Source organism: Odocoileus virginianus, chromosome 14 (assembly GCF_023699985.2).
Source record: "Odocoileus virginianus isolate 20LAN1187 ecotype Illinois chromosome 14, Ovbor_1.2, whole genome shotgun sequence".
In the NCBI taxonomy this organism is placed as follows: Eukaryota; Metazoa; Chordata; class Mammalia; order Artiodactyla; family Cervidae; genus Odocoileus; species Odocoileus virginianus.
Window position 1 is genome coordinate 12,211,200 of NC_069687.1, and position 26,987 is coordinate 12,238,186.

Here is a 26,987-nt window from a genome sequence, read left to right on the forward strand (position 1 = left end):
TTAGATTCAATCCCTGGGTCTAGAAGATCCCCTGGAGGAGGAAATCGAAACCCACTCCAGTATTCTTGCCTGGGAAATACCATGGACAGAGAGGAGGCTATAGTCCATGGGTCACAAAAGAGTCAGACATGACAGAGACTAAACAACCACAAATAGAAACCAGGAAATGTGTCAAAATATCTACAGTTGCCACAATGGAATCTCTTTATCAATCTGTAGCTGTGGGATTTACACTTGTCTCATTATTTTGATTTAAGTCTTTATATATACAGTTTCTTTAACCAATATGATTTGACCTAACTCAAGTAAAATTTAGCTATGAAATACTGAGGGATTTTCAAATCTTATTTAGTGATAGAATTAATAACACAGAGGAAGATGTTTCTGTTGTTGCTAAGGTTTTTTTAAAAAACAAAAAGCATTCAAATGTTATAGAGAAAAGAAAATTGGGCAATCCTCTTCCAGAATGGTGATATGGGCTCCACGGACCCACTCACTGGTGCAACAAACATGACTGGTGAAAATTACTTTTTGAAAAACAAAAAATCATTTAAAATCTTAGGAAATTGTACCAAAGAAATATACTAAGGAAATGCTGTTCCCGTTGTTCAGTCAGTATGTCATGTCTGACTCTTTGCCATCCCATGGCCTGCAGCACGCCAGACTTCTCTGTTCTCCACTATCTGCCAGAGTTTGCTCAAACTCATACCCATTGATTCAGTGATGCTATCTAACTATCTGATACTCTGCCGCCTCCTTTTCCTTTTGCCTTCAATCTTTCCCAGCATCATGGTCTTTTCCAGGGAGAGGGCTGTTCACATCAGGTGGCCAAAGGATTGGAGTTTCAGCTTTCGCATCCGTCCCTCCAATGAATATTCAGGGTTGATTTCTTTTTGGATTGACTGGTTTGATTTCCTTGCAGCCCTAGGGACTCTCAAGAGTCCTCTCCAGTACCACAGTTGAAAGCCTTGAGCCACTTAATTTTGGTAAGAATAGTACATTTGAGCTACGACACAGCCCACCCATCCAGCTCAGCATAATAGAAGCTCTGTCTCAGGTGGGTGTACCCGAGAAGATGGGGGTCTCTCTCCCCCCAACTGCCAATCAATGCCTACAGTATCTTCCTGGCATGGGCAGGCCATCAGGTCTGTGTTGCTGAGGCTGAATTTCAAGTAAGGGTTGATAAGAGGTCAAGGCACCTTTTTCCACCAAGACTCACTCAGAGGGCAAAGTCTCTACCTCAAGTGCAATAGGCTAAAAATATAGGCGGTCCAACCACCCTCATCTCAGTCTACTCATAGGTAGGAGTTTCCACACCAAGGAAGGCAAGCTAATAAAATCAGGTACTGCCTCTACCCAGCACTCTGCTCCTGAAGCAGGATGTCCTCAGAGAGAAGCATTTTTGTCTCTGCCTTCAGCTCTGGGACCATGACTCAGAAATTTTGCCAAAAAGGAGACAACTCTAAAGTTCTCCCCAAAACAAAACTGACTTTATTCAAAGTTGAGTATGTGAAAGCAGAAGTTAAGGGCACTGAAAAACAATGGAAATTTTTGGTGGTAAGCAATCAAGATGGTTCTAAAATCACTGTGGATGGTGACTCCAGTCATGAAATTAAAAGATGCCTGCTCCTTGGAAGAAAAGCTATGACAAACCTAGACAGCTTATTAAAAAAGCAGAGACATCACTTTGCCAACAAAGGTCCGTCTAGTCAAAGCTATGGATTTTCCATAGCTGTGAATGGATGTGAGAGTTGGACCATAAAGAAGCCTGAAGGCCAAAGAATTGATGCTTTTGAACTGTGGTGTTGGTGGGCTACAGCCCACAGGGTTGCAAAGAATTGGACACAGCTTAACAACTGAACAACAACAAGCTCTAGATAAAACACCATAAAACCCTCAAAATAGTGAGAAAAAAAATCATCAAAGGAATTAAAATATTACACTAAAATATTCACTTAGTGTTAAAAAAGAGAGACGATCACATTCTCTAATGCAAGTGGACACTGGATATCCCAAACACTAAAAATATGAAAAACAATTAATAAGAAGATACTTCTACCAAATTGGCTCAGTGAGTGAGTGAAGTTGCTCAGTCGTGTCTGACTCTTTGCGACCCCATGGGCTGTAGCCTACCAGGCTCCTCCCTCCATGGGATTCTCCTGGCAAGAATACTGGAGTGGGTTGTCAAAGATCCCAATAAATTCAAGGATCTCTTTACAGTAGTAAGAAAAGTCCTTTCAGGGTTTAACCTTAAGAGGAAAACCTACTGATGATTCTCTTCTTCCTTGCCACCAAAGAGATAATGCAATTATGTAAATTTCTCACAGTGACCCACTGACTGATGAGCAATGGATGTGGAATTCTTAAATAGGAAGTAAATAAACTGACTCAAAAGCTGTGATAGTATGAAGTCTACGTGAGCTTGCTCATACAAGATTCAGTATATCTCCCTTTGGCATACTTCACATGTCTGAAAATATGCTGCAATTTTCAGGGAAAGGAAATTAGCTCAAGTACTATTTTTAAAAAAAGAATTGAACCTATGTAGTCTTTTTCACATTCTTTTCCATTGTGGTTTGTCACAGGATACCAAATAGAGTTCCCTGGGCTATACAGTAGGACCTTGTTTATCCAGTCTATATATATAAAGTTAGCCTCTGCAAATCCCTAACAGTCCACGGGGGTCACAAACAGTCAGACCCAACGGAGCCACTGAACTGATTACCTACCGGCCTCCTTCCCTCCCAACCCTCCCACCCCCTTGGCAGCTAAAAGTCTGTTCTCCTTGTCTGTGTTGCTCCCGTACTTTTATGAAAAGATCGATCTATTCAAAGGCAGGTGGTGTCCTGAAGTTCTAATTGTTTTAGAGAAAAGGGGGCAATCGTCTCCCTTTTAGAATGCTGAATGACCTCAATTGGTACTGTAATCCCCACAGAGCTGTTGAACAGATGAATGGAAATTACCACATTTCTCCCAGCTTAGACATAACCAAAATCCCTTCTAGGAGTCACCAGTGAGGAATTTGCTTCATAACTGAACCTGTGGTTTCTGGGCTCTCTGCCAACGGCGGGAATGAATAAGGACAAGGATAGACACAAGCAAGAATAAAGGAAGGTAGTTTGCAACTGAATTTATGGCTCTCTCTTAATCTCTACCTTCTAGTTCTTATCCATTTATAGAAGACAAAAGTATTCCTAAAATCTGAATGCATGAGAGGAACAACTCTGAATTCATGGCTTAAGTAGATTATTATGTAAATGATTACAGGTTAATAAAATCAGATGTCCAAAGTAAATGATTTCTATTACCACTAACCCATGGTAAGATTCCCTTATTCTATTTTTAAGCAGCTTCAAACCTACTTGTGGTCTTTTATTTCAGTTTCTCTTCTACAACATACTTCCTAGTATATAAGGAGCTTACCTGAATACTGAAGGAAAAAAGTAACTTCGCTGTACTCAATTCTATGTGCATGACTTTATGGGAAATTCTACCTATCAAGGAATTTTCTTTCAATTTTCACTGAAATGGCAAATCAAACTGCTCTTCAGACCTACTGCAACTCCATTTACTATTTCACAGTTTTCGTTCCAGCTTCATTTGAACATGTGATTTTTTTTTTTTTTTTTAAAGTGGTCAAAGAAAACCTAACTCTGGTTTTTAAATAAAAGCACCAAGAATGATGAAAATTTGGGCAGCTCAAAGAAGAATTAGAAAAGTTTAATTGGAAAAATGATCAAGCTTTGAAAAACTCCTTATTAAAACTTGGCTGTCTCAGTTTTTCTAGTTTTGTTAGTTTTTCTTTATTTCCACTAAAATTCACTTAATTTAGTGGAAATTTATTAATTTTTCTTTATTTCTTTATTTTTCTGTGGTAGATAAAACATATAAATGGAGAAGCACATTTTTACTTATCCATACTTGGAGCATGTTAAGCTTTCTGTAGATTCATGTCTTTCATCAGTTTGGGAAAATTCCCCAATCATTATTGTTTTTAGTATTCCCTTTACCCCCCTTCTCTCCATTCACCCTTCAGGAACATGGAAGAGTAACTCATTCTGTTCACCATGTCTCTTTTTGTTTTGTTTTGAATAAAGTCACAATTCTTTGTTAAAGTGCATTTATTTACTTTATTAAAGTAAGCTACTAATTAACACAATTTAGAAGTGACAAATCACAAGTACCTTGCTGACCAGAGTAACTTCCTATGCTTCAACATTTCCTAATTTGTGGCTCAGAGGGTACGGCCTTCTATGCCGGAGACCTGAATTCGATCCCTGAGTCGGGAAGATCCCCTGGAAAAGGGAATGGCTACCCATTCCAGTATTCTTGCCTGTAGAATTCCATGGACAGAGGAACCTGGCGGGCTACAGTCCATGGGTTTGCAAAGAGTCAGACATGACCTAGCAACTAACTTTCACTTTCATTGTAGTATAATGTACATACAATAAAATTCATGTATTTCAAGTGGAAATGGATGAATTCCATAAATGTGTTCAATCACGTAACCAATGCCACATTTTTGTTGCTGTTCAGTTGCTCAGCTGTGTCCAACCCTCTGCGATCCCATGGATTGCAGCACACCAGGCTTCCCTGTCCTTCACCATCTCCTGGAGAGGATACACAATATCTCCTCAGAGAGTTTCCTTGTTTTGGTAAGCTTTCAATCAATACCTCCTTCCCCACACCCTAGTCAATCACTGATCTGAATTCCATCAATATCAATTTGTCTGTTCAAGAATTTCATCAAGGGACTTCTCTGGTATTCCAGTGACAAGACTCCAGTCTCCCAAGGAAGGGGCCCAGGTTCAATCCTTGGTCAGGAAACTAGATCCCACATGCCACAACTAAGAGTTCAAATGGTGTAACCAAAAAATATGCCATGTGCCACAACTAAGACCTGGTGCAGCCAAACAAACACATATCTTAAAAAAGAATTTCATCAAATAAGCAGAATCATAGTCTTCCCACTTCTCTGCCCAAATTCTCTTGTTCAGAATATTGTCAGCAACGTTGATCTTAGCAGTATTTTTTTTAATCTGTCTGCTCAAGAAAGGGAGACAAAAACAGAAATAAATAAATGGGACTATATCAAATTAAGGTTTTGCATAGTGACAGAAAGCAGCAACAAAATGAAAAGGTAACCTACTGAGAGGGAGAAGTTATATGCAAATTATACATCTGATAAGGGATTAATATTCAAAAGATATAAAGAACTCACATGACTCAATATCAAAGAAGAAGAAAAAAAAAACAATCCAACTGAAAAATGGGCAGAGGACCTGAATAGACTTTTTTTCCATAGAAGACATACAGATGACCAACAGACACATGAAAAGATGCTTAACATTACTAGTCATCAGGGAAATAAAATCAAAACCTCATTGACATATCACCTCACACTTCTCAGAATATCGATTATCAAAAAGACAACAAAGAAGTCTTGGTGAGGATGTGGAGAATAGAAAACTCACGTGCACTTTCGGTGGAGATGTAAATTGGTGCAGTTTCTATGGAAAGCTGTATGGCGTTTCCTCAAAAAGACTAAAATTAAAACTACCATGCAATCTAACAATTCCAATTCTGGATATTTTTCTGCAGAAAAAAAAAGCACTAATTCAAAAAGATATACACACCTCAATGTTCACTGCAGCCTTATTTATTATTGCCAAGAAATGGAAACAACGTAAAGGCTCATCATCAGATGAGTGGATACTGAAGATATGGTACAGATATACAATGGAATATTACTTGGCCATGAAAAGGAATAAAACTTCGCCATTTTCAACAACATGGATGGACGTAGACCTATTATGTTAAGTGAGATAAATCAGATAAAGACTAATACCACGTGGTTTCCTGTACATGTGGAGTCTGCAAGACAAAGCAAAACCAGCACAAACTCATAAATACAGATACTCTGGTGGTTGCCAGAGGGGAAGGGAGGTAGAGGTTGGGTCAAACAGGTGAAGAAGATTAAGGTACAAACCACCAGTTATGAAAATAAATAAGTCACTCAGCTGGAACACACAGCACACGAAATAAGGTCAATATTGCAATAACTTTGTGTGGTGAGGGATGGTAACTGGACTTGTGCTGATCAATTCACAATGTGTGTAATGTTGAATCACTATATGGTACACCAGAAATTAAATATTGTATGTCTACTATACATCAATTAAAAAATAAAGTCAGAATGATGTCGAGGAGATTCATCCCTGTTGTTGCATAAATCAGTACAGTAGTTTATTTCTTTTTATAGTTGAATAGTATTCCATTCTATGAATATACCACAGTTGGTTTATCCACATTCATTCCATACACATTCACATGCAAGTGTTAGTAGCTCAGTCACTTCTAACCCTTTTTAACCCCACCGACTGCAGCCCACATGGTTCCTCTGTCCATGGAATTCTCCAGGCAAGACTACTGGAGTGGGTAGCCATTTCCTTCTCCAGGGGATCTTCCCGACCCAGGAATTGAACCCAGATCTCCTGCACTGCAGGCAGATTCTTTACCATCTGAGCCACCAGGGAAGCCCCATCTGTACATACAAGTAATCTAAATTGTTACATTATGGTAGCTAAGATGGTATAGAATCTGCCTGCAATGCAGGAGACCTAGGCTCAATCTATGGGTCTGGAAGATCCCCTGGAGAAGGGAGTGGCTACCCATTTCAGTATTCTTGCCTGGAAAATTCTACGGACAGAGGAGCCTGGTGGGCTTACAGTCCATGGGGTTGCAAAGAGTCCGACGTGACTGAGTGTCTAACACTTTTACTTTCATTATGAAATTATATATCTTCAGTATAAGATATGATATACTAAAATTTGGTAACCTCTAACTGGCTTCTCTCACTCCAGTCTCTACGACATCCTCACTGCCAAGATGAATTTCCCGTTCAATATGACAGTCTTCTATTAAACTTTGCCCTAGTCCACTGCTGAAAGCAAGCCCTTTTCCTTCCTAGTTTTGCTTCATGTGATGCACCAGTTACTAGTTTGTGTTACAGTTCCTTAGCTACGTATCTAATTTCAACTACTAGACTCTAAGCTGCTTGAGGTTAGGATCCAAATGAGATTGGGATCTATCTAAATGCTTCAGCATTTAGCCAACAGGTGCTAGCTGATGGGGCACAGCCTAAAAATGACTGCTGATCAGAGAAATAAACAAGTGAATTCCTCCACTCACAATTAGCTTCAGGGACTCCCCATTTTGCAGCTGGTTGCTGGAAACCTTAGACATCTAGCTCCAACCTAGCTCTCTAGCTGAATACACATGATTTGTCATATATAATACCTCTTCTCCAATTAAATTTGTGTTTCTGCTGAGTTCTATGCCTTTTTCTATGATGTTTTTCCTGTCTGCTAGGAAACATACATACACACACTCCTGTCATTATTCTCCCCACCTCCTGAACAAAAGTTAGAATTCCAAGGTTCCTGTTTCCATAGGAATCTTCTACATCAAAGAATTGCTTTCATATTATGGTGTTGGAGAAGACTCTTGAGAATCCCTTGGACAGCAAGGAGATCAAATCAGTCAAACCTAAAGGAAATCAACCCTGGATACTTATTAGAAGGACTGATGCTGAAGTTGAAGCTCCAATACTTTGGTCACCTGATAAGAAAAGCCAACTCATTGGAAAAGAAAGACCCTGATGCTAGGAAAGATGGAGGGCAGCAGGAGAAGGGGGCGACAGAGGATGAGATGGTTGGATAGCATCACTGACTCAATGGACATGAATTTGAGCAAACTCAGGGAGATAGTGAAAGACAGGGAAGCCTGGCGTGCTACAGTCCACAGGGTCACAAAGAATGGGACACAGCGAGTCAATACCACCACCATCCCCCATTGACACATCTTTGTCATCTGGGACCACACAAGTAAGCAGTTTCAAATGGTGTCCAGTAGGGGGAGGTGTGCCCATAATCTCCCACAAATTCCAATGCTTTTTTTTGTAGCCCTGGAGATTTTAATCAGATACCCTGGAGGAGGTCCTGGCAACCCACTTCAGTATTCTTGCCTAGAGAATCCCATGGACAGAAGAACCTGGCCGGCTACAGTCCATAAGGTAACAAAGAGTCAGACACGACTGAAGTGGCTTAGCACACATATTCGGAGATTTTAAAGGCCATATGTTTACAGAAACTTCTCGCAGGTTAAAGAAATAAATAAACAACAGTTCATCTACCTCCTTCCTCAAACACTCGAGCTATGCGTAATCTCCACTAACCAAAACCCAGTAACAGACGCACTAACAACAAAGACAAAACCATTTGATGATTTTTAATCTCTGTGATTTAAAACACAACCGGCTCATTTTTCCAAGTTACCTCTGGAGGATCTCACTTCACTTGCATTCTCACTTAAAAAAAAAAAATCAATAAAATGTATCCATAGATTGAGTGTTGAATCTATGTGGTTTAATCAGGAACCAGTTTTGCCTTTCATAAGCAGAGATTAGCTAATATGAAAAAAAATAACAATTCTGTACTGCCCACTTCTTCCCCATCTCCACCATTTCTTCCCTCCATCTATTAATAGATTTTTATTTTTATTTTCAGCTGTGCTGGGTCTTCACTGCTATACTTGAGCTTTCTCCAGTTGCTGTGTGAGGGCTTCTCATTGTGGTGGCTTCTCTTGTTGCAGAACACAGGGTCTAAAGCGTGTGGCCTCAGTGGTTGTGGCCCACGGGCTTAGTTGCTCCACGGCATGTGCGGTCTTCCCGGACCAGGGATCAAACCCGTGTCGTCTGCATTGGCAGGTAGACTCTTAACCACTGGACCACCAGGGAAGTGCCAATAGATTTTTAAAGTACACTTTACACCTGTTTACCAAATGGCAGTTATTTTTTAAGTGCTAGATTTAAGATACCACAGGATTGAGCTGACTTAAGTGTTAATCATTGACTCATGCTGATCACAAACCAGAGGTAAATTGTCGTCATGAAAACCACTAACCATGTCACATCACAGGGAACAAGAGATGGCCCAGACCATTCTCATGCTGGGGCACATGGATCTCACAGAGAATGAATAAAGTTCAGTGTTTCATAAGTTTGTAAATTAATGAAGTTGGAAGTGATCATGGCAGTTCATAGATGAGAAAAGTAAGATCCAGAGAGATCCAAGTGAACTTTTCAAGCCATCACAGCCAATAGCTCAGTTGGTAAAGATTCTGCCTGCAATGCAGGGGACCCCAGTTCAATTCCTGGGTCGGGAAGATCCGCTGGAGAAGGGATAGGCTACCCACCCCAGTATCCTTGGGTTCTCTTGTGGCTCAGCTGGTAAAGAATTCACCTACAATGCGGGAGACCTGGGTTCGACCCCTGGGTTGGGAAGATCCCCTGAAGAAGGGAAAGGCTACCCACTCCAGTATTCTGGCCTGGAGAATTCCATGGACTGCGTAGTCCATGGGGTCACAAAGGATCGGACATGACTGAATGACTTTCACTTTCACAGCCAGTTAGTGATGAAATAGCAACTAGAATCTGACCCTTTGGACCAGTTAGTTTCCTGTAGGGTGCTCTTCATCCATAAACACCATTTATCGTTCTTCTTGCAGTGCCTACAAGAGATAATATCTTAAAAGGATCCTTTTTGTGCACAGAACCTTTAAAGATATACTAGGAGGGCAATGCAAACACCGGTTGGCTTGAATAACTCCTCTCTAAGGAGCCAGGCTTTCATCTCTAGGCTGTCCCATTAGCACCTTTTTTACAAAGTATTCATGAGAAGGATCATCAAGAAACAAAATCCATCTTTAGTGTCTATTGCATATGTTAGCACACATTGTACTCACTTCTGTAACTGCTTACTGAGTAGAATAAAAGCCAGGGTGTGTTGTTATATTAAGAAGTTATCTGTCCCTTGAATCTAAAGATTTTGCCTACAGCTCACATTAAATCAGAGATAGAATGTAAGTGCTAAGTGTTTTTAGTCACTCAGTAATGTCTGACACTTTTGTGACCCCATGGACTGTAGCCCGCCAGGCTCCTTGGTGCATGGGATTTCCCAGGCAAGAATACTGGAGTGGGTTGCCATTTCCTTCTCCAGGGCATCTTCCCAACCCAGGGATCGAACATGGGTCTCCTGTATTGCAAGCAGATTCTTTATTCTTTGAACCACCAGGGAAGAATAACAATGACACTTAAAGCTTATAATAATTTCAGGGTAGATCTCAAAGCACTTGGCAAATATTCATTACATTTCAACACAGTATGATGTCAAAGAAGCATCAGCTTGTGTTTTCCTTTTCATAAGTCAAAGGAATGGAAAATAATTGCCTTTCAAAAATCTGTTTTCTTTTTAAGCCTAACACTTTTATTTTTAATCATACTTAATTTTGTAAATTACCTAAAGTTCTCTCAGCAATAAAGTTTACATAAATTATAATTAAATAAATAAAGTGATTGACTTCATCAGGATCAGAACTTGAAAGTCCTGGGCTCATTCAGAGGAACTACTAACTTTTCTGGCTTTATGTTACAAAATTCACACAAAGAACTCTCACAAAACACTATCTGAAATGCCAGGGGTGGAAGGTATAAAGCAACCCACTATTGAATTACAGCAACTTTAAAAAATTATTGAAGCTAAAATTCTTCCCTGAACTATCTTTATTAAAAATTAATCCAGGAATTCAGGTTTGGAGATGAGGTAGGAGGATGGGTGGGAGGAAACGAGAGAAGGAGGAAAAGCAAAGACTGTTTAAATATGTATGATTTTTATTTGAAATCAGAGAAAAGATTCCCCACTTTGGAAACTTGAAGTGTCATGATAATTAAGTGCATCAGATATTTTGTATTATATCTGATGGATTTTGACTTCAAAGGAGCTTAGAGGGCAAAGTGTCAGTCAACATAAGGCTTTCGTTGCAGCACCCCTGAAGTCTTCAACCTCATCACAGAAGGTTCAGCACAGTTCTTCCGAACACAGCACCTTGGGGACAGTTTCTCCAGTCTAAAATGGTCAATGAGACCATTGACAGAGACCCTGGAAAAGTTTCTAAGAGAGGGACTGACTCAGCCAGTTAAGGCGCTTTTGGTTGCTTCCCTCTATGTTTCCTTATTCCTGCCTGGAATGGGGACATGCTCACTGGAGTTCCAGCAGTCATTTTGTATCTCGATGTAAACATTCAGAAAGGAGGCCCCGCTCTGCAGGTGGTAGAAGAGAAAGGAACCCGCACACCTGATACCGATGTTGATGCCATACCCACTCTGAACCGCTTGCCTTGGGACTTGACATAATAGAAAGCCTCCACTTGACTTTTTCGCTATTTATTCACTAATACAGCCGGCTCCATGACCTTTAGAGTCTCGCTTTCAGTTCAGTCGCTCAGTCGTGTCTGACTCTTTGCAACCCCATGGACTGCAGCACACCAGGCTTCCCTGTTCATCACCAACTCCTGGAGCTTACTCAAACTCAAGTCCATCGAGTCAGTAATGCCAACCACCATCTTATCCTCTGTCATCCCCTTCTCCTCCTGCCTTCAATCTTTCCCAGCATCAGGGTCTTTTCCAATGAGTCAGTTCTTCTCATCAGGTGGCTAAAGTATTGGATTTTCAGCTTCAGCATCAGTCCTTCCAATGAATATTCAAGACTTTAGGATTGACTGGTTGGATCTCCTTGCAGTCCAAGAGACTCTCAAGAGTCTTGTCCAACACAACAGTTCAAAAGCATCAATTCTTCAGTGCTCAGATTTATATGAGAGTCTAACTTTACTTCCTTCTTAAAACTGCCTTAATTTCTTAAGGAAGTATATCAGTCATGCTTTCCTTGACCTTTTAGACTGGTCCACTAAGACCTCAATGTTACAACTCCAGAGGACACCCTATGTATTGCGGCCAGTGGACACCAACCACCTAGACTCCCACCTAGACTGCAGTGTAGATAGGGTCCACTGGGCCCTGTGGTCCAGGCTCCCCTTGCTTTCACTAAATTCACTGATTACCTTTTGATCTTCCTGGGGTGTTATCCTCAGGGAGATCAATAAAGAGGTGATCATAGATTCAAATACTGAGCCAACCATTGCTAACAGAATCTGTAGGTTTGTGGAGCTAATTTAGATCAAATTTCTCAACCTTGCATGCCATGGACCACTTTGGCAGGTAAATGAATATCTTGAACCATCTACTGTCCCTCTTTCTACAGAAAAGAAGGACGGAAGGAAGATTTAGCACATTGAATTGAGAGTGTACTAATCACAAAACAAGAAGAAATATAGAAAAGCTATTTCGCAACAGAAAAAAAGTAATGATAATAACAATAATAATTAGTAATATTTACTGGGACACAGCCTATTTTGTGTGTCATTGTTCCACATCCTTTACATCATTAACTCGTTCAATCATCATACCAACCCTGTGAAATAGGGATGATGATGACAACAATACTGCATTTGCAGAGGGAGAAACGAGGCACAGAAAGGTGAAGTGATTTGCCCACAGTCTTGCAGTTGTTAAGTCATGGAGTCAGAATGCGCACCAAGGTCGATCTGACCCCCAAACACATGCAAGTAACTACCACACCACATTGCTCCCAGCAATTTAAAACTGTTGGCAATGTATCACCATGAACACTGATACTGCAGGCCCCATGAGGGAAGGGGTTTTGCATTTTGTTCACTGCTTTATGCCCAGTGCCAACAACACTATTTGGCATATAATTGGTACTTAAGTAGTTTTTTAATAAGTGAACAAATAACTGAATGAATGAATGAATGAGGAGAAGTTTACAGGACCCCTGACAGGGTAATGTGGTTATGGTTTAAGAACTGCAAATTCCCTGGTGGTTCAGAGGTTAGGACTCAGTACTTTTATGGCCACGGCAAAGATTGGGTCCCTGATTAGGGAACTAAGATCTTGCAAGCTGCACGGTGCAGCCAAAGAAATAAACAAAATTGCTATGAGGCATTTTAGGGGACTTCCCTGATGGCCCAGTGGCTAAGACTCTGTGTTCCCAATGCAGGGAGCCCAGGTTCAATTCCAGGGCAGGGAGCTAAGTCCCACGTGCTGCAACCAAGACCTGATGCAGCCAAATAAATAAATATTTTACAAAATTGCTTCTTGTAGTTTCTATGAGCAGACCTTTCCAAGGAGAAACCCATTCATGACAAGCCACATGGAATGCCGGGATGTGTCATCTTCAGATACTAACAAATATTAACATCCAAGCGCCTGTAGGAAGTCATAATGGTTCATAGAGTGTGATGTATCTTCCTTTATACCACCTTCTTTAATCCTCATGACATCCTATGAGGATTTAGCTCCACTTTACGGGAGTGAGTGAGTGAAAGTCGCTCAGTCATATCTGACTCTTTGTGACCCCATGGACTATACACTCCATGGACTTCTCCAGGCCAGAATACTGGAGTGGGTAGCCATTCCCTTCTCCAGGGGATCTTCCAACCAAGGGATCAAACCCAGGTCTCTCACATTGCAGGTGGATTATTTACCAGCTGAGCCAGAAGGGAATAGCACAGGCAACAAAGCTGAGGTTTTAGGTAACAGCCAGAATTCAGCCTCCTCTCCCCTCAGCCACCTCCACACCAGGCATCCCTGGGGCGTCTTGTCCTTTGTGGGGTCAGATGTCCCTTGACCACTCACATTCCACTACCCCTTCCCCTTCACGAGCACAGGCCTGCACTGACAGCTCTCCTTGGCCCACAGTCTAGCCCCTCATCTTGGTGTTCCAAATATCCATTGTTGAGTTTTAATATTAGGTTGGTACAAAAGTAATTGTGGTTTTGCATTGTCGAAATTTGCTGTTTGATATTACAATACATTCTTAAATAAATGTGGTTATGTCATACATCTTTTTAAAGCACATTTCTCGCTTTATGCTTTTTTGCTAATGATATTACTTGCTGTTTATTTTATACTTATTTTAGACTAGGGAAATTGATGTTAGACAAAAAGCAAAGTTGAGCACTTTTCTTATTTGAGTTCAAAATGGATCATAAAACAGAAGCAACAACTCACAACATCAACAGCGCATTTGGCCCAGGAACTGCTAACGAAGGTACAGTGCAGTAGATGGTTCAAGAAGTTTTGCAAAGGAGACCAGAATCTTGACAATAAGGAGCATAGTGGCTGGCCCTATTCTTCCAGCCATCAGAAGTTGACAACAACAAATTGAGAGCAATCATCAAAGCTGATCCTCTTACTACTACACAGGAAGTTGCTGAAGAACTCAACATCAACCATTCTACAGTCGTTTGGCATTTGAAGCAAACTGGAAAGGCGAAAAAGCTCGATAAGTGGGTGCCTCATGAGCTGACCATAAATAAAAAAAATTATCTTTTTAAAGTGTCATCTTCTCATTCTACACAACAATGAGCCATTTCTTGATTGGATTCTGATGTGTGACAAAAAGTGGGTTTTATGTGACAACCAGTGATGACCAGCTCAGTGGTTGGGCCGAGAAGAAGCTCCAAAGCACTTCCCAAAGCCAAACTTGCACCAAGAAATGGTCATGATCACTGTCTGGTGGTCTGCTGCTGGTCTGACCCTCTACAGCTTTCTGATCCCCAGTAAAACATTACATCTGAGAAGTGTGCTCAGGAAATCAATGAGATGCACCAAAAACTGCAACACCTGCAGCTAGCATTGACCAATAGAATGGGCCCAATTCTCCTCCACGGCAGCATCAACCACATGTCACACAAGCAACGCTTCAAAAGTTGTACGAGCTGGGCTACAAAATTTTGCCTCATCCGCCACACTCCCCTGACCTCTTGCCAACCGACTACCACTTCTTCATGCATCTAGACAACTTCTTGCAGGGAAAATGCTTCCCCAACCAGCAGGAAGCAGAGAATGCCTTCCAAGAGTTCAACAAATCCCGAGGCTCAGATTTTTACGCTACAGGGATAAACCAATTTATTTCTTGCTGGCAGAAGTGTGTTGATTGTAATGGTTCCTATTTTGATGAATAAAGATGTGTTTGAGCCTAGTTACAGTGATTTAAAATTCACAGTTCCAAACCACAATTACTGCTGCACCAACCTAATAAACCACTTCAAAAACCTAACAGCTAAAGTAACAATTGACTGTTATGTCTCACGGCTGTGTGAGTTGACTGGGATGAGTGGTTCTCCCTGAGTCTCTCATGAAGCTGCAGCCTCATACCGTGTCAGCTGGAGCTACAGTTGCCCCCGGACTTGCTGGGCCGGACGTCTTCTGAGGTCCACCCACATGGGCCACCACGACCGTGGCTCAGCTGGGCTACTGACCTACATGAGCCTCTCCACGTGACTTGGACTTCCCCAGCCTGGTGGCCAGGTCTCCAGGGAGTACTGCAGCTGTGAGCGTTTCCAAGGGCAGGAAACAGAAGCTGCCAGGCCAGTGAAGGTCTGTGCTTGGAACAGCGACAGCAGGATTCCACAGCCACTGATGGATGAAAGCAGCCACGGGGCCCACCCCGATTCCCAGGGCGTGGTGACATGAACTGCCCCTCCTGATGGGAAGCAGGAAGGTCACCCCTCACTGAAATGCACGTGGGACGGGACATGCTGCGATAGTCATCCATTGTTGTAACACACGATCCACCACGCACAGCTTTGTCGTTAACTTGCAGTGAAGCTATCTAGCTGCTGATAAATTTCCATTTTCACACTGTTATTCTGTGCTTAATTAGGCACAGAGTAATATTCAATTTATTCCTCCTAACATTTGCCAAGGTTACATTTGCAGCCTTAACTGTTATCAGTCCATACACTTTTATACCTTCAAAGGCTATTCTATTTTTTTTTTAACTTGAACTTTTTATTTTTTATTGGGGTATGACCATGAATTTGAGCAAACTCCAGGAGATAGTGGAGAACAGAGGAGCCTGGGGGGCTATAGTCCATGGGGTCACAAAGAATCCGACACAACTTAGTGACTGAACAAACAGTAGCTGATTTACAATATTGTAATGGTTTCAGGTGAACAGCCAAGGGACTTAGCCAAACATATAGAAGGTAATGGCAACCCACTCCAGTGTTCTTGCCTGGAAAATCCCAGGGACGGCGGAGCCTGGTAGACTGCTGTCTGTGGGGGTCGCACAGAGTCGGACACGACTGAAGCGACTTAGCAGTAGCAGCATTCTCCCCCAAATTCCCCTCCCCTCCCATCCAGACTAAAGACTATTCTAATTCAAACAGGTAATTAAGCTCAATGACAAGAGCACATCCAGGAGGAGGGTGTGGCCGAAGCTGCCACTGTTTGATTGACATTCAAGACCATCCTGACTTGAATTGCCCATGGCAGTTCCCAGCTTCTGGAGAACCAGGCAAGAATAAACAACTAGATCGGTTCAAATCCACCACAATCGTGAAAACTTGTTTTTTGATTGATCTGAATTTTTGAATTCTCCTTCCTTTAGATTGACTTTCCTGATTTCCCTGCCAAATGGGTGTAACCTGTTCTTCTTTGAACTCTCACCTGCTGCCACTTGGGATTCTCACCAGGTCTACCCGAGCTCACAGTCCTGTTGAGGCTCGTTTGATTCCCTCCCTTTACCTTTGCATCCATCTCTTACACAACTGATGGCTCCCTCATCATACGAGTCCTTGACGTTTGTTCAATTGGACTGAAACTTCAGGAATGTCGTCCTCATTATACTGTCATTCACATTCACCCATTTATCCACTCGTTAGCCCAACAAATAGTGACCAGGCATAATCCCCTGCTAAAGCAAAAGAAGGTTTTAATATAGCTCTGCATTTAAATATTCCCACTTCCACAAGCAAAATGACCTTACCAGCGGAGACAAACAACAAGTATCACATGTTTACTTCAGTTTTAGCTCCTTAAAGACCCAAAGATATGTCTCTTGGTACCAGACCAAGGACTGTCCATGAAGACACAAGTGAAGCTTCTGTAGGAGACTGGTCTTTGTCATCTACTCAGCATGCCTTTGGCACCCAGGCCTCGAACAGGTTCTCAAACATTGCTTCTTCATGTTAACAAACGTGGGGGCTTTCTTGGCAACTCTATCTGATTCTATGCTTGTTCTATCCTCACAGAGCTGGGATGACCCCTCTGCCCACACTCTCCATTCAGCTCCTAACCTTTCCACTCCCCGATTGGTCTTTGCTGCTTTCTTATAGCTCTGTCTTTCCACCAGGAAAAAGACCAGCAAGAGGAGTTCCAGACCTTTCAAGGAGGACAGTAAAAAAATGTCCAACTCGAGGTGGGACGAGATCTTCAAATGCAGAGGCAAGTTATTTAGCCACACTGTGTCTCTGTTGCCTCAAGTGAAAATGGGAAAAAAAGCAGTCCCTATTTCAATGAGATAATGTGACACATGTTACAGCTGTGCCTGGTACCTAAGCGGCAGCTCATGGATGTGATGTTTTCTTGCTGTTGCTAAATTATTGCTGTCTTGGGCCATGTTTGAGCCAAGGAAGGGTCTGATTTTCAGCAAAGTCACAGGTTCAGTCAAATCCACAGGGGATTGGGAGTTGAGGTGGGGGCAACCATCGTCAAGGGCACAGGGCTTCTTGGGGGAAAGAATTTCCTGGCACTGCCCTTGCTCTTCGTTGACAGGCAAATCAGCTCCAGCAGCTCGAGAGTAGTTCTCCAAGAAGAGTAGCAGGTGTTGAGCCTGAGAAACAAAAGCATAATCGAGATGGGAGAGCATGCAGGGACACAGGCGACCCAAGGGTCCGGGCGAGTCCGGCAGGTGCATCTAGCTGACTCCTGCAAAGCATTTCCTGCAATTCTTGTCTTTGATTTTCCTTCTCATTCTACAGCCCTTTTCTCTGTCCTACATTCCAGCTCATTTCACAACCTACGGACCATTCATTCATTCGGCAAATACTCATCGAGTCCTATTACGAGCAAGCACCATTCAAGACCTGGGAATATGTCACTGAACAAAATGGGCAAGAATCCGTGCTCTCACAGAAATATCTGGTGGTGACAAATTTTACCATTTTTAAAAGTAGATCTGATTTTTAGAAATAACCAAAGAATCAGAGAAGAGGTGATTAACTGCATAATAGCAATTTTTACCCAAAGTAAAGTGCAATTATAAATTAATCAGACTAATTTTCTCCTAAACCTATTAAACTAATCTTTCCCAGGCTACAATTTTCATAGAACTTTTTAAAAATTATACTTTTTTATTACATAGGTATATAATCACACGGCTGAAAACTTGGGAACTAAAAAAGTAAATTAATCATCTATAATTCCACTGGCTTAATACAACCACTCTTTGGGGGAGGATTTTCTTCCTTTCCTTTACATTTACTTTCAGTTCAGTTCAGTTCAGCCTCTCAGTTGTGTCTGACTCTGTGACCACATGGACTGCAGCACGCCAGGCCTCCCTGTCCATCACCAACTCCCGGAGCTTACTCAAACTTATGTCCATCAAGCCAGTGATGCCATCCAGCCATATTATCCTCTGTCATCCCCTTTTCCTCCTGCCTTCAATCTTTTCCAGCATCAGGGTCTTTTCCAAGGAGTCATTCTTCACATCAGGTGGCCAAAGTACTGGAGTTTCAGCTTCAGCATCAGTCCTCCCAGTGAATATTCAGGACTGCTTTCTTTTAGGATGGGCTGGTTGGATCTCCTTGCAGTCCAAGGGACTCTCAAGAGTCTTCTCTAACACTACAGTTCAAAAGTAATGTCTCTGCTTTTTAATATGCTGTCTACATTGGTCATAGCTTTTCTTCCAAGGAGCAAGCATCTTTTAATTTTGAGGCTGCAGTCACCATCTGCAGAGATTTTGGAGCCCAAGAAAAGAAAGTCTGTCATTGTTTCCATTGTTTCCCCATCTATTTGCCATGAAGTGATGGGACCAGGTGCCATGATCTGAATTTTTTGAATGTTGAGTTTTAAACCAGCTTTTTCACTCTCCTCTTTGACTTTCATCAAGATGCTCCTTAGTTCCTCTTTGCTTTTTGCAATAAGGGTGGTGTTATCTTCATATCTGAGGTTATTGATATCTCCTGGTCATTGTGATTCCAGCCTGTGCTTCATCCAGCCCGGCATTTCTCATGATGCACTCTGCATGTAAGTGACAATATACAGCCTTGATGTACTCCTTTCCCAATTTAAAACCAGTTCGTTGTTCCACATCCAGTTCTAACTGTTGCTTCTTGACCTGCATACAGATTTCTCAGGAGGCAGGTCAGGTGGTCTGGTATTCTCATCTCTTGAAGAATTTTCCAGAGTTTGTTGTGATCCACACAGTCAAAGGCTTTGGCGTAGTCAATAAAGCAGAAGTAGATGTTTTTCTGGAACTCTCTTGCTTTTTCTATGATCCACTGGGCATTGGCAATTTGATCTCTGGTTCCTCTGCCTTTTCTCAATCCAGCTTGCACATCTGGAAGTTCTTGGTGCATGTACTGTTGAAGCCCCATTTGGAGAATTTTAAGCATGTGATAAGCTATCACTTTGCTAGCATGTGATAAGGGTGCAATCGTGCAGTAGTTTGAACATTCTTTAACATTGCCTTTCATTGGTTTACTTTTTCTTATGAACTTGAAATCACTAATATATATTACATATTCCTTTCTCATTTCACATATTACAATAAGCATGGTCTCATGGTCTCTATGAACTATATTTTAATGACCCTATGAGATCCTTTACTTACTCATGCCCCATTATTAGCCCTTTGGATGGTTTACAATGGTTTCACTATTAATTATCAAATTGATTTTGTAGGGAAATAATTCCAAAGGAGGAGTTCGAATTATGTGTGAAGCAGTGAAACTACAGTCGAAGTGAGTTCTCTGATTCCTGGGGAACACTTCTGAAGGATGACTACTATTTGGGATATATCAAGTTTATTGTGTTGGTTAAAAAGACAGTACACTTACTCTGCAGTTTCATATTCCACATGCTTGCAGAGTTCTTTATAAGCTTACAGGAAGGCCTCCAAAAGAGGAATTCTCAGAATTTGATTTCTATCTCCATCCCACTGCACCAGAAGCCATCTCCTGAATCTCCCTGAAAGTGGTCTGCTACCCTTAGCAAAGGGCTTCCCTGGTTGGTGGCGCTAGTGGTAAAGAATCCGAGTGCCAACGCAGGAGACTTAAGAGACACGGGTTCGATCCCCAGGTCAGGAAGTTTCCCTGAAGGAGGGCATGGCAAGCCAGTCCAGTATTCTTGCCTGGAGAATCCCATGGACAGAGGAGCCTGGTGGGCTACAGTCCATGGGTTCACACAGAATCAGACACAACTGAGCAACTGAGGGTTATACGTTTATGAGCCTCAGCTGAATCTGGAAGGGCCTCGGTCACAGTCTTCCTGGAAGGACCCCCAGGTCTCGTTGTCACTGGCTTCTCAGAAGGCTCTCCAAGGCCACAGACATCTGCTAGACATGACCTCAGACAAAGACAGCTGGGAAAACCCACAGGGAAGGAAATCCCACTGTGAAAGGAGCTGCCTCTGGGGTTCGTGGAGAGCCATAGTTAACCATTGTTCAGGCACAAAAGGTTCGAGTAGAAAGCTGTGCTGATTCCGGGTCAGTCTCTCGGCCGTGGCGGGAAGGGCGGGGAGGGGACACAGAAGCTCCTGTGTCCCCAGGAGTCCCTGCCAGTGGCAGCTGAGGAGCTGCTGCCAAGAGCCAGGCCTCTGTCTAGAGAGGGCCTGGCCCCAAGGAGACCACGTGACAGGCACCAACAATGGGCAATTAGCTCTCTGTGGCTTCTCCCCAGCACTGGCATTTACCACGGGGCTCACAGTCCTGGCTACAGCTCCCTGCAAACTGGAGTACATTGTAGTCCAAACTTTCCTACAGCCACCTGCACAGACCCACCCTGGCTGGATGGATAAGTAAAAAGTGGGACTTCATTTATCCATGCAACCCCACCAACTCCCTCTGTAAGGCCTAGAAAAAGGAGAATGAGTTTTATTGCATTTTTAAATGTATGTATTTATTTTTGGCTGTGCTTGGTCCTCATTGTTGCATGGGCATTTCTCTCTAGTTGTGGCAAGCAGAGGCTCCTCTCCAGTTGTGGTGCATGGCCTTCTCACGCATGTGGACTCGGATATTGTGAAGCAGAGGCTCTAGTGTGTGTGGACTCAGCAGCTGTGATTCCCAGGCTCTAGAGCACAGGCTCAGTAATGGGCTTAGTCGCTCCGCGGCATGTGAGATCTTCCCCGACCAGGGATCGACCCTGGGTCCCCTGCATTGGCAGGTGGATTCTAATCCACTGATCCACCAGGGAAGTCCAAGAGTTTTAAAAGTGTATAAACTCTTCAAAATCGGAAGCGTGCTTCCATGGTTGGACACGGTATCAGTGTTTTTGGCAGATAATAAGGATATGTAGATATTATATTGATATGATATGAGTGAAGAGGATAAACACGTGGTACGGAGAAATGGGTGTCATGAGAGCCTCAGAAAACCCTCCAAGCTGCTGTCGCACAGCTGTCTCTTATCAGTTTCTGCAGCTCATTAAAAGCCTTCACGTGACAAGTACTATGGTCCCTGAAGTGGGCCACTGGGGCAAAGGGTCAGGCCTGGAGGTTGGCATGGGTGGGTCAGGCTTGCTCTTTGCAGGATTAAAACTGGAAATGACCTCACACTTGATGGGCTCCGTCTGAGGCTTTTTATTTTGACCCAGGGTTGGGAGAGGGGGGCGCTTCCTAAAATAAAGTAGCTTCTAAAAAGAGGCAAAGGAAATCAGGCTAAAACAAAAACTAATACACAAACCTTTCCTATGCCATCACAGGTGGAATTCTAGTTCTGACATATCTCTTTTATAAATTAATTTTTATGGGAGTATAGTTGCTTTGCAATGTCATATTAGTTTATGCTGTGCAGTGAAGTGAATCGGCCGCACATATACATAAATCCCTCTTCTTATTTCCTTCCATTTAGGTCAATACAGAACACTGAATAGAGTTTTTTGTGCTAGACAGTTGGTTCTCATCAATTATCTATTCTACACATAATATCAATAGTCTAGCACTTATCTTAGCATCTCCTCTAAGGAAATACGGTTAAAGGGAAGTTCCTGGCTCAGTCCAGTGGTTCAGTGCCCGAGGTCCAGGGTTCAATTCCCTGGTAGCTCAGATGGTAAAGAATTTACCTACAATGCGGGAGACCTGGGTTCGATCCCTGGGTTGGGAAGATCCCCTGGAGAAGGGATAGGCTACCTACTCAAGTATTCTGGCCTGGAGAATTCCATGGACTGTATAGTCCATGGGGTTGTAAAGAGTTGGACACAACTGAGTGACTTTCACACAAACAGTACCATTCAGACATTCGTGTGTATCAACCCTACTTTTATACACACTTATTGGCAGGACTTAATATCCCATTTAAGACCTTCTCAGACCTTAAAGTCGCCAAAGTGCAGGTAACTGCCTTACACTTTGTGTTGTGTGAAGCCTAAGGCAGAGGACGTTTAAATAACTAATAAACCGTAGGCCAAATATGAGCCGAGGTAGAGTCAAGACTCCTGAGATCCTTCAGAACCATCGGGAGGAACTAGATCTTCAAAGAAGGGCTTTCTGGAAAATTTCCCTTGCTCTTTTAAGCTGCGTCCAATCCATGTTAAATTTCTTAACTTAGTTGAGGGCATTTTTTTGTGTGTAAAGAAAGTAGGGTTCAATCCCTGGGTCAGGAAAATCTCCTGGAGAAGGGAATGGCAACCCACTCCAGTATTCTTGCCTGGGAAATCCCATGGACTGTAGCCCTCCAGGCTCCTCTGTCCATGGGATTACAAAGAGTTCTGAGCAACTAAGTACAGAAAAACACACACGAAGTATAGGAGAAATGCTACATGATTTCCATGTAATCCTCCTGGGCTCTGACACTGGGTTACTGAGCCCTTTTACAGATGAGAGAACTGAAGCTTAGAAGAGTTAAGTAATTTACTCAAGGGTCTAGAAACTAGAAGGTGGCAACATAAACTTGGAAGCCAGAGTAGTCTAACTGAAAAGCCCCATCTTATTCACTCACTACCTAACCCTATCTCCTCTGTGACTGATAATTTGCCCATGGTGTTACCTGTAACAGGAAGTTACTTAGCTATTAGGTTTGAAAGAAAAAAGAGTTGTGGGAAGTGTGATGTCAAGAGCACATGTTTTGAGGAGAACATAACTGTCACCATCTCGAGAGAAGGTGATTCCCCATGGTGATCGCTCCTTCACCTGGTATGATCTGGCCTCATCCCATTCACCTGCTCTAGAGAAGAGGTACCAACATCTAGATGGTGTCCTCTCTGCTGACCAGACAGATGCTGTCTCTCCAAACTGCTTATCCTGTGTCAACAACCACTTTCGTCTCATAGCCTAATATTGATAAGTGTATATGTATATGTTTTTCCTGGGCTACACGTTCATCGCATTCAAATTAGAATCAATGATCTGGTTTTTTTTTTTTTTGGCATCCCACACATGTTGCAAAGCTATGACAAACCTAGACAGTGTATTAAAAAGCAGAGACATCACTTTGCTGACAAAGGTCCATATAGTCAAAGCTATGTTTTTTCCAGTAGTCATGTACGGACGTGAAGGTTGGACCATAAAGAAGGCTGAGTGCTGAAGAACCAATACTTTCAAACTTAGGTGCTGGAGAAGACTCTTGAGAGTCCCTTGGACTGCAAGAAGATCAAAGCAGTCAATTCTAAAGGAAATCAACCCTGAATATTCATTGGATGCTGAAGCTGAAACTCCAATACTACGACCGAGTGATTCGAAGAGGCCGATTCACTGGAAAAGACCCTGAGGCTGGGAAATATTGGAGGCAAAAGGAGAAGGGGGTGACAGAGGATAAGATGAGAAGAGAGCATCACCAATTCAAAGGACAAATTTGAGCAGACTCCAGGAGATAGTAGAGGACACAGGAGCCTAGCAGGCTACAGTCCACAGGGTCACAAAGAGTTGGACACAACTTAGCAACTGAACAACAACAGCATATATGTTGCACATCACACAGGAGATGCTCGTATCAGTTGAATGAAGGAGTGAGTATGAGAGATAATCTTTTCTCTCTCTTCTTTTCATCCTACATAGATTGCACACAACACGGGAGATGCTGAATAGTAGTGGAGTGAAGGAATGAAGCATGTGAGAATGCAGAATTGATCCCTGAGCTGGAAGGATTCACATTAAAAGGTTGGGCCTCTAGGGACGTAACTAAGAAAGCGACACTCTTAGAAACATGAGACATGGTTAGAGCCAGAGGAAAACACTACCCAAGTTTTATTTAGAAGCCTAGCTTGGGAGGAGTATCTTTTTGCTTTTTTTGTTTGTTTTGCTTTTGCTTTTGCTTTTATATTGACTTTCTGTACAGCAGAACACAAGGAAGGCCCTATTTTATGCCCCATGTTGGAAGTGAAAACTTTCCTGTTCTGTAACAAGATCACCAAGCGGCTGTGATCAGTAAGAAATACACGGACTTCTATCACACCTATCAGATGGCAATTAACTTTTTTTGAAAGTCCTGTATTTCTACCATTTTAAAAATTTCAACAATGATCTGACATATTGCCACCTGAAGTATTTACTTCCAGCAGGAAATTCTCAGAGTGTGTCTCTAATGATGAACCTCTAAGGAAGATGAAACCCTATTCCAGTGCTTGTGAGCTCTTCTGAGTCCTCAGAATTTCCTTGTTTTCTAGTTTTCAGATAGCCAGTCTTTGTTTTCCTTTGGTCTTTGAGCTTGTTACTTTTTTAAATTAATTTTTCCTGAGGAATATTTGATTCATAATGTTGTATTAGTTTCTGCTGCGCAATAGAGTCAGTTATGCATACACGTACACCTTCTCTTTTTTAGATTATTTTCCCATATTGGTTATTACAGAGTACCCAGTAGGTCGTTTTGGTGATATGTTTTATATATAGTAATGCGTATATGTCAATCCCAATCTCCCAATTTATCCCTCCCTCGATTCCCTTTTGGAAAAGTAGAAAACCATAAGTTTGTTTTCTACCTTTGTGATTCTACCTTGCTTTCCAGTTTTCAGATAGTCATTCTTTGTTTTCATTTGGTCTTGGAATTCATTACTTTTTTTCTTTTAAAGAACCCGATTCAAACAAATGATCATTCCTGATATGCCAACACCTATGATTTCATGAGATTTTAGTTCTCTGAGTACAATCCTACCTGCATTATCTTTGAAAAATAAAGTTTACCCAAGTCAGTTAAAACACTTAAGTAAAATACAAGTTAGCTGGCCCTAGACCAGTTATAGAGACACGTGCCAAAATATAATCCTTGGAACAGAAGCTCTTACCTTAGTCTGCAACTAGCTTGCTGCAAGAGGGGAGAAAAGATCTGTGTTATCTCACGAGTTGTTTTTGTTTAGTTACTCTGTCATGTCTGACTCTTTGTGACCCCATGTACTGTAGCCCACCAGGTTCATCTGTCCATAGGATTTCCCAGGCAAGAATACTGAAGTGGGTTGCCATTTCCTTCCCCTGACCCAGGGATCGAAACTGAGTCTCTGCTGGGCCACTGGGGAAGAACATTATATCACAAGAGCATTGTTTAACACAAACTTAATTTTATCAAATTCAGGAATCACGTGATGGTTATTGCAACACAACCAGTTCCTTCATTTCTACGTTTATATCTGATTTCCAGAGAGAATGACCATTTACGTTTGAGTGAATGGCATCTTTAGTAACATGAAGGACTGTCAGATACTTGTTAGCTGCTTGGCAGGCCCAATGATGGGCTCAGCCAACTTCAAGGAATTTAGAATAGCCCATTAGAGTTGTCCTGAGTTTGGCTTAGTTGGCCAGGCCCTTAGATCCCTGAGTCAGTTTGAATATAGGCTGCCATGGGAATGGACACAAACTTGGACAAGACCGCTTTCTGTAACAGAGATACTCCCTAAAGAGGGTGACAGCTGCAGGCTGTCTGCTGACCATGATCCCAGCAGCAGAAGTAACACATCTTTCATGGAAAGCAGGTCTGGATGATACAACGCAGAGTCCACCATAAATGCACAGTCCAGTTGGGAGATATACGTGTGCAGGGAGTTATAATACTCTGTGATGGGAATAGGATGGAGTAATATGGGGTTCCATGACACACTGGGTAAAGAATCCGCCTGCAATGCAGGAGACACAGGTTTGATCCCTGGGTTGGGAAGATCCCCTGGAGGAGGAAATGGCAACCCACTTCCGTATCCTTGTCTGGAAAATCCCATGGACAGAGAAGCCTGGTGGGCTACAGTCCAAAGGGTCGCAGAGAGTCGGACATGGCTGAGCACTAGCACGGACAGATGGACAGATAGGGACATCTAAGAGACATACTGGGGACTTCCCTGTTGGTCTAGCGGGTATTGAGAGCTCCGTGCTCCCAATGCAGAGGCCTGGGTCCGATCCCTGTTCAGGGAACTAGACCCTGCATGGCGCAACTAAAGAGCTTGCCTGCTGCAACTAAGACCCAGCACAACCAAACAAATAAAATAAAATCAATAATAAGAGACTTATTGTTCACATTTTGTGGGATGAAGGGAGCTTCTCTGGGGAGAGTTTCCAGTTGCTGGGAGGGAAACATGTGCACAGGATAAGAGCACAAGGAGGTCAGTGTGATGGGGAGACAGTGAAGAGCGGGGGGGCTACGGAAGGGGGCTCATCTTCCACACTACTACGACGAGCAGTAGGGAGCTATGGAGTGGTGGGCACAAAGGTCACCCTGCAGCAGGCTAGGGAGAAGACAGGAGGTGAGCAAGGGGACACGGCACAACTCTATTTTTTTATTGCACAACTCTTTCAAGTAGTTTCGTTACAATGACTGCTCCAGCAGGAGGCTGGGCTAGTGTATCTGTAGGGTTTCTTTTCATTTCATTAGCATGTTTTCAAATAAGCCAGACTTGAGAAGCTGACTTAAGGTCTTGATACACTTCCTAGGGAAAGATATGAGAAATAAAGCCATTCAAACGTGTCTTGTGAGGTTTGGAGCCAGTAGACTAGCAAGGAAACTACCTGGGGTCAGATGACAGAAAGCCAACAAAAAGTTGGCCAAGAGGATTGGTATCTAGATACATACATACATTCATGTGAAGTTGCTCAGTTG